Raw genomic sequence first — 8,341 nt, forward strand, 5'->3', positions numbered from 1 at the left:
TCTGTAAACTATGACAGAGTCATACTTATCTTACAAGGATGTTGGATGATTGATTGGGATCCGTCCTTAACACATCAAAAGCATGTGTGAGTAACTGCAATTCTCAGAGGGACCAATACTGACATTTGAAGATACACAACTTCAAATGTCAGTATTCTACCACCGCACCCCAAAAATGGCAAAATTAAAAAGACTGACAATACCCAATATTGTCAAGGATGTGAAACAGTAGCTACTCTTCTATATTGCTAGTGGCAGTATAAATGGTGCAAGCATTTAGGAGAGAATATGGCTATATCTGATGCAGTTTAAAATTCACATCCTCCATGACCTAGAAATTCCACTCCAGGGCATATTCATTAGGGATATTCTCATAAATATACTCAAGAAGGCTCATGGGGAAATGAATGTGCTCTGTCTGTAATACTGAGAAACTAGAAAGACCTAAAATGCCTATCCACAGGGAAACTGGTAAACAAAAGAGTATATTCATACAGCAATTAACATGAGTGAGTTTTGTCTATTTTTATTGTAGATTGGATCTATAAGCAGCCCTTCATTCAAAGCAACTTCTTAAGTATCCTGTGTGTTCCAAAGTACTTTCTTCTTTCTCCTGTTCTACCTTCAACAGAGGTCCATGTTATGGACATCTATGACCCCAGAAAATCTATGGACAAACAGAACAATGTAATCACAATCTGCCAGTGTCCATCCCTCTGGACCTCAGCTGGGAACATGGGCCACAGGTGATTCAAATAATTTGCTGCCTGCATGTTTGTGAATGACTAAAGGGAAGGGGGTATTGATTTGGGGGTTACAAATAAATTTTGGTGAACAGGCAAACTTACAAATGTGGAATTCACAAATAATGATTTCAACTCTACAGACTTATATGATCTCTTTTACGGAACTGGCTCACAGGATTGTAGAGGTTGGAAGATCAGAAATCCAGGAGGCAGACTGGCAGGTGGAGACCCAGGCAGGAGCTGAGGCTGCAATCTGGGCAGTATTTCTCCTTCCTCAAGGAAAACTCAATTTTATTCTTTGAGACTTTCCAGTGATTGGAGGAGGCCCAACCATATTATCAAGGATAACCTCCTTAGTTAAAGTCAACTGATTGCAAATGTTAACCACATCCACAAAGTACCTCCACAGCAACCCTAGATGGGTGTTTGAATGACTGGGTACTAGAGTATGGCCAAGTTGACACATACAGCTAACCATCGCCCATGCATTGAAAGGAATGAGATCCAAGCTGCCAACCATTTCCCAGGTGGGGAGATCCTGTTGGCTTGGCCCTGCTCTTAAGAGATGTAGGAATCCCCCCTTTTTTAATCTTAGCAGTTCAAAGAGCCCCATACCCCCAGAACTTGGTCCTTTCTCTTCACAGCCATCTGTCCTTCCATCCAAGGCAGCAGCCGCCATTACATTTTGAGAAGAAAGTTCTTGGGACACTTGCAGCCTATTTCCCCTAGCCTCGAAAATACTTCTTTTACTGTTATTCCTTTTTCTTTAAGATTAGGAGTGAGCCTGAGAAAGTAGATACACTGCAGTATCACTGGGGTATTTTTTAGTTGCAAGGAACAGACTTTCAGATGTGAAGTAGCTGAAAAAACTGTTTTTAAGTAGAACTCTGGAGATTGGTGGTTCCTGGGTTGGTTTAAAGGGTCAGCAAAAGGACCAAACCCACCCATAGTCTTTCTGAATAGCCCAGAAACTAAGAAAGAGTGCTAGAAAAGATGAGGAAGAAGAAGAATATGCAGTAAAGGCCTGTGTGGCCTGCAAAACTTAAAATATGTACTCTGGTTCTGCACAACCCAAGTTTCCTGGCCACATCACCAAGGGTTCAGCACTGTCTTCTGCTCTGGGTGGCACACTGGCCCCACTGGCCCTCGTGGACAGCTGCCCAGCTCTACACCGTGTCTGTAGCTGCCTGGCTGAGGATGGGACAGAATTTCTTCCCCACCTATCTCTTTCACCAGAAAGAAAGACATTTTCATAAGGCTTTGGAAGACTTCCCTAAGGTTCCCACTGGCTGGACCCTAGTCACAGTAGCTCAAGAGAGGCTGGGAATGGTTGGCTGGTGTTTTCAGACTCCCTTGTGGGTGATCCCCTTTCTACTGGGGAGCAGAGGACTCAGATAGCCTGTTGGGTTGACATCTGCCACCAACCGCTCATTGGGAATAGTCCACCTGCCCAGAGCTATTTGTCACACCAACCACTTAGGGCATAAGGACAGGGACCCTTCCCTGTGATCAGATGCTCACTGGTGCTAGTGATACTGTCCTCCTATCCATGGGAGGCAGAGGACAGAAGTGTGTTGAGCTGATTGATTTGGGTGTAAGTCTCAGCTCTTGGCAGGGTTTTATAATCTGCCTGCTGATTAGCCAGGCATAAACATGTAAAAATTCTTTACATTGTATACCTAAAGCTCCATTCACTTTACTGCTTGTATGCAATAATAAAAAAATAAAAAAAAGGTATAAAGTGTGCCCCCCAAAGAAAGTACAGGGGTCTTTACAGCCCCATTGAAACATCTAAATACAGAGAACAGAGAAATATATATACTTATAGTTTTTAAACTATTTATATATTTTCTACATTCCATGTCCTCTAGGGAGCTACATACATGTCCAGGTACACAGTAATGATAATTGACACGGATTGCGTCCTGTTAATAGCAGCTGGTATTTTGTGGGGGCCAGCAAAGCATATTAAGGGCCTCCAACCTCTGTCTAAGGCAAAAGTGCCCAGAAGTAACCTGCTCTTTCATCTCAGACCCACCCCCTGTCAACATCCTTCCGGCATCTCCTGCCATTGCCAGGTCCCAGGTAAGACCAAGTTCCTCTCCACCACAGAATACAGGGAAACCGAGAAAGGAAAGCAGTACTTCTTCCTGATAACTTCTTTTCAGCACCAGTAGAGCTAATTTTTTTAAAATCCTTGTAATGTGACTTTAAGTGAGAGACTTTTGATGACTTCCACCCTTGCTTTTCTTCTCAGAACACAAGGGGCTAATTAAAAGTAGAAAAGTTCTTGTTTGATCAGAAATTCCTGTGTTTTGGCAAAAAGCAGAGAAATCTACTCTAATATTAAAAAGGGGCTTAATTGGCTTTAAAGTCACCAAATTCCCTTCTCCTATTTGGGACAGGAGAGATGAGCCTTTCTGAGCCCACGCAGAAGCGGTGAGGTAATGGCACCATTGTAATTAGGGCTCTCGGCTGAAAGATGTCTTTTGATTTGAACCTATGGGATTCTCTTTCAACCTAACTCAGTGTGACTCCTCTCTGAGCACCTCTCATAAGTCCTGGTCTTTTGGCTGACCTCTCTCCATAAATGACTCTATTACTGAGCACTAAGCTTGTTTATGGAGGAAGATGTGTGTGGTGGTCCCTAATGGAGCACGTCAGCATAAAAGCCCCATTATCCTGAGGCAGGCCTGGGTCCATCCATTTCAAGCCAAACTCTCTCCTGGATTTATTAGAATTAGTGCAGGAAAAGTGAGTGCTCTATGTAGCACAGCCTTTTTGGAGCCGGTGTGTTTCTTCCACGGAGGAGTCTAGGAAAAGACTCTCCTGGGCTCAGAGGTGCTCCTTCGGAGAGGAACCACGGAGCTCATAAGCAGGCATAAAACAGCAGAAGGATGTATGTATGGAAAGTTCACAAGTGTTCTCTCCAGGGCAGTGACCCTGAAAGTCAACATGGCCATTGGTTAGCAGATTGCTTTCGGTTCTCATTGGCTGATAAGTGGGATGATGAAAATAATTGAGTTGGGAAAAAGTTAGTGTATGGAATAATTTTTTTCTTCTAAAGTGCCTATTTGTTGCTTCTTACCCATTCTTGTTTAATAATTAAAGCAGAGACTCATTTATCCACTCACTGGGACAGGTTTACGTGAGGGTGTTTATTGATCTGGGATGTCACTGCAGAGAGCACACTTCTGCCATCCTCTCTGCACATCCTTCAAGCAGTCACTGATATTGTCACCACAAAGTGATGAGATGAGGTGACTATGCAGTGGGGGGAGAAAGGCAAAGAGAAGTGCGACAGAGAGAAAGGCAGAGTGATGCACTGGTCCCTTGCAGGACACTTGCACTGACCCTGGTTACATCTGGGAGGTCTGTTTGCTCACCTGCTGCATCTTTGGAACCACCTATGCATAATAGATGAGGCCTCTGGGCTGCTTTGTGTGTGGGACGTCTTGTCCTCTCTTAAAAAGCGCTAGTGAGCATGTTACTTATTACCAATCAACACACTACATACTCCCTGCTCCTCCCTAAGATGTTCAGTATTTTTGCCCTGTTTTTGCCCGATGCAAAGATTATAAAGTATCACCTTAATAACTAAGATTTCTGGGTTAAGTATGAGAGGTTCCTGGTCATAAGCGCTGGTGGATGGTTAACTAAATAATTCAGAGAGATCTTATGGCTCCATAAAACCAACGGGAGCAAATCTGTGTCTTTATGCCCCTCCACTGATCACCCGGAGTGTATGAATAAGGCTCCTGTTTGCTTGCAAGGGATAAACATCTGCTGGATGAGTCCTAAGCCAAACAAAGGGATTCATTTTCAAGATATTGGATATTTCATGGGGCACATAGGCAGTAAAGCAATTGGGTCTTAGATCTAGAATCAGGAATGTTGAGTGTTTTGTTCCAGTCCAGTATTCTGCCCCTCACAGGGCATCTGCTACCTAGTGACCTAAGCAAATTGGGCTTTACACAGTTAGGTTCCTTTTGGCCACGGGCATTCACTCCCCACCATAGAGAAAGTTGTCAGCTCTGAATCTGCTCTCACCATTCACATCCACGTTCCGGTGAAAACAAGTTTCTGGCCAAATTCTGATATTTATTAAGGAGTGTGCCCAAAGCAGGCATAGCCCAAGTCTGTGAAGACCAAGCTTCCCCCTGGCAACATCTTGCTTGAGAAGTCTCTGAGAAGCCAAGGTCAAGGTGCTCCAGCCCAGGGATTGGCACTTTTTTTTTTCTGTAAAGAGTCACATGGTACATTTTGCAGGCTTTATGGACCATACAGTCTCTGTTACAGCTACTCGAGTCTGTCTTAGTGTGGATGCAGTCACATGCAAAGTATAAATGAATTAGTGTTGGTGTGTCCCAATCAGCTTTACTTTTGAATGACACAGAAATTTCATATAATGTTCACATGTTAAGAAACATCCTCCTCCTCCCCCTCCCGCACCACTACTTAGAAATGTAAATACTATTCTTAGCTCACAGACCATGCAGAAATAGTGGTGGACTGGAATTGGCCCATGGGCCAGGTTTGCTGATAACAGCATATTCCTAATGACAGTGAGGTGACCAAGAGGCCACAAGATATAATCACAGGACCATTTACAAATTGAGCCTGGGACAAGTTGGTGACAAGAGGATTCTGTGGTTATTCTTTCACAGGTTTTTAAAAGGGAGGCTGCATGATGCCTTCTACAAACCACCTTCTAGAAACGGAGCATCCATTGATCACAATGATACTCCTAACATGTTTCAGGGCTTTCCCATCTTCCATCTGGTATCTGTGACTATCATAGCTTATAATCTTCCAAAATGCCTCTCTTCTATTTTAAATCTTAAGCAACACATGTCACTCCCCCATCTTAGACTATCATCCCACTGTCCAACTTGTCACCCCCCACTGTAATCTGTGAACAAGACACTGTCTTGTCAGGGACTCTTAAGTCAGCTGTGTGGCCCCACATTGTGGTTTGGGTTGGGTTAACCCATGGGCACAGACAATAGTGTGGTGAATGGGGGGATGGGACAGGTGTGAGTGGAGGGCATCAATAGGTGAAAGAAGGAGGCATCAGTACTACTTTCAACAATAAAGATAATTTTTTTTAAAAAGAGTTAGGGTTTTAGCCTGGTTTCTACTTGATCCTCACCTAAAAAGAATTCAAGTCTTCCTTTAGGCCCACTTTTGAGGTCCCAATACCCAGAGCAAAATGTTAAACCCCCACAGAGTAGTACTTTAGCTAACAAAACCTTTCCTGTGGCCAAACTGATATTCCTATCTGCCTCAGGCATGTCATGTCCCTGTTGAAATTCATATAAAAGAAAAAGGATTCCCAATTTATGTGAAGATATTATAATGTTTACTTCTGTGGGAAAAAATAAACAGTAACACAAACAAAGTAATTATCAGAGAAAGTTGAAAAGGATAATACCATTATAAATCCTAAATAGCACAGCTAGAAACATAGTTCATGTCATTTTTATTGATTGGGATCAATTTTTAACTGGCAAAATATTGGCAATTCCATTTGATTCAATATAATTTGAAGTGAATATAGAAAATTTAATGGCATTAGATGGATTTTTTTTCTTTTACTAAACATTTTTTTATTCAATTTCCCTATTTCTAGACTACACAATATGGCTGCTGACAATATTTTTTTTTTTTCATTATAAAGAGAAAGACAGAAAAAAGAGATACAGGTAGAGAGAGATACAGAGTGAGACCAAATGATAGCAAAAGGAGACTGAATTTCTCCTTGACCTTAACCTAGTTTATAGAGAAGGGACTTTGAGCAGCTCCCATAAAGGACCATAAATGTGGCTAGGATGGTGGTGGGCCAATGCCATTGCATAAAGGGGGATCCAAGAGTCCACCCTATGGATTGGATTAGGTGGTAACAAGAACTGTGATCATTGAAAGCTTGACCAATAATTATCCTTCAAGAATGTGAGCCTTAGAATTATAATTCCATTGCTATGTTAGGTCTCCATGTGAAACCTGGGATAAAGGAGCAAAATTATAACTATTTAACATAAGATATCAATCAATCAGAACAGACCAATGCTGTATTCAGGTAGCTAAGCCATACCAGTGCCTACCCTGGTAAGATAGTAGAGTTTCCTCTATATAGGGTAGGCATTATCACTACTTCAAGAGTTATTTCTTTTGTGAACTGAACAAGAAGCAAGAATTTTTACAATATAGATGTCTATACAATACAGGTAGATAGCCAGTCCACCTTCTCACAAGCTGGCAATGTGTTGCTTTAGTCTTTTGGAATTTGATGCATCATGAGCCACCATGTGTCTGTATTCATCAGATTCTTATCTGTCTCTTAAGAGAAGAAAGCATGGATAAGCCCACAGTCCAAATGTTGTCTTATGTGGCTGCTTTAAGAAGAAGGGGTTTCCAAAAATACCTTGGAGCTAAATTACAGCGAGAAGTGCAGGTTTAACAATCTGCACTGTGTGAATGACATTTCCTGATCTGTTCTCAGCCCAGAGTAGTTGAATAGGTCCAGTTCCAGCCAATCCAACTGCCGTAGCAGTCACCAACCCCAGCAATGAGTGACACCACCTGGGTCTCTTTGCCCCTGCTGATCAGAACAAAGAGATTTTGCTTCAACAGGTACACACACAAATATTTGATGAATGAATCCTAGAATCTTTTCTCTTCCCCACTTCAAAGTGTCTTGAGCATTGGGGTCTCTTCAAGGTAGTGGTCAATTCAAATATTGTCAACTAATAGGAAAGTAAAACAAAGCCTCTACAGTGGGAAGGGCCCGTGTCAAATCTGTCCCTCCTTTGCTGGTGTGCTATGCCTTCCACCTGGGGGGGGGGGGCGGGGGCGGGGTGTGTGTGCAGATGGGATGTGAGGCTCATGGTACCACATGTTTGATGTTTGATACCACATTAAAGCATGTTGATGTGTTCTGCTTTCATGGTAGCTTCCTGCTAGGTCTGCAATAGATAATTATTAAACCAAATTGCATACAAGGAACTGACGATTTTGTAAGAAGAGAAGACAGGAGAGGAGGCGCTTTGGGGCTGGGAGTAGCATACAAGAACTGCTTATAAATATCTGAAGGCTGTCATACTGCAGAGTAAAGATTCCAAATGAGCTAAAACGCCCAATGGCTTTCCATCGCCTAGAGTAGGGGTGTCGAACTCAATCAGAGAAGGGGCCAAAATCTAAAATCCAGCCTAAATCGTGGGCCGAATGGTTTACTGAACAGTCATAAACTGTCATTGTGATGGAAACGCAGCGGAGTGCAGTGATGACAGCGAGGTGCGGGCCACATTGCAAGGCTTGGAGGGACGGATTTGGCCCGCGGGCCTTGTGTTTGACACATGTGGCCTAGAGGATAAATTCCAAACTGCTTATTAGGCCTACAAAGCTCTACAGATGTAATTCTCAAAATCTTTAAAAATATATATCAATGCCTGGGCCCACCATGTGCCAATCCCCAGGAACACCTGCATGTTTTGTGTGTGCTAGGCTGGGAACCTCTGCTGTCCTAATCTAGCTCTCAGCTACTTCTCCAGGCTCCTTTCCTACTGTCTCCTCTTTGTTCAGAGCTCCCACCCCAC

The sequence above is a fragment of the Pipistrellus kuhlii genome, unplaced genomic scaffold (genome assembly GCF_014108245.1).
Source record: "Pipistrellus kuhlii isolate mPipKuh1 unplaced genomic scaffold, mPipKuh1.p scaffold_m20_p_6, whole genome shotgun sequence".
Classification (NCBI taxonomy): Eukaryota; Metazoa; Chordata; class Mammalia; order Chiroptera; family Vespertilionidae; genus Pipistrellus; species Pipistrellus kuhlii.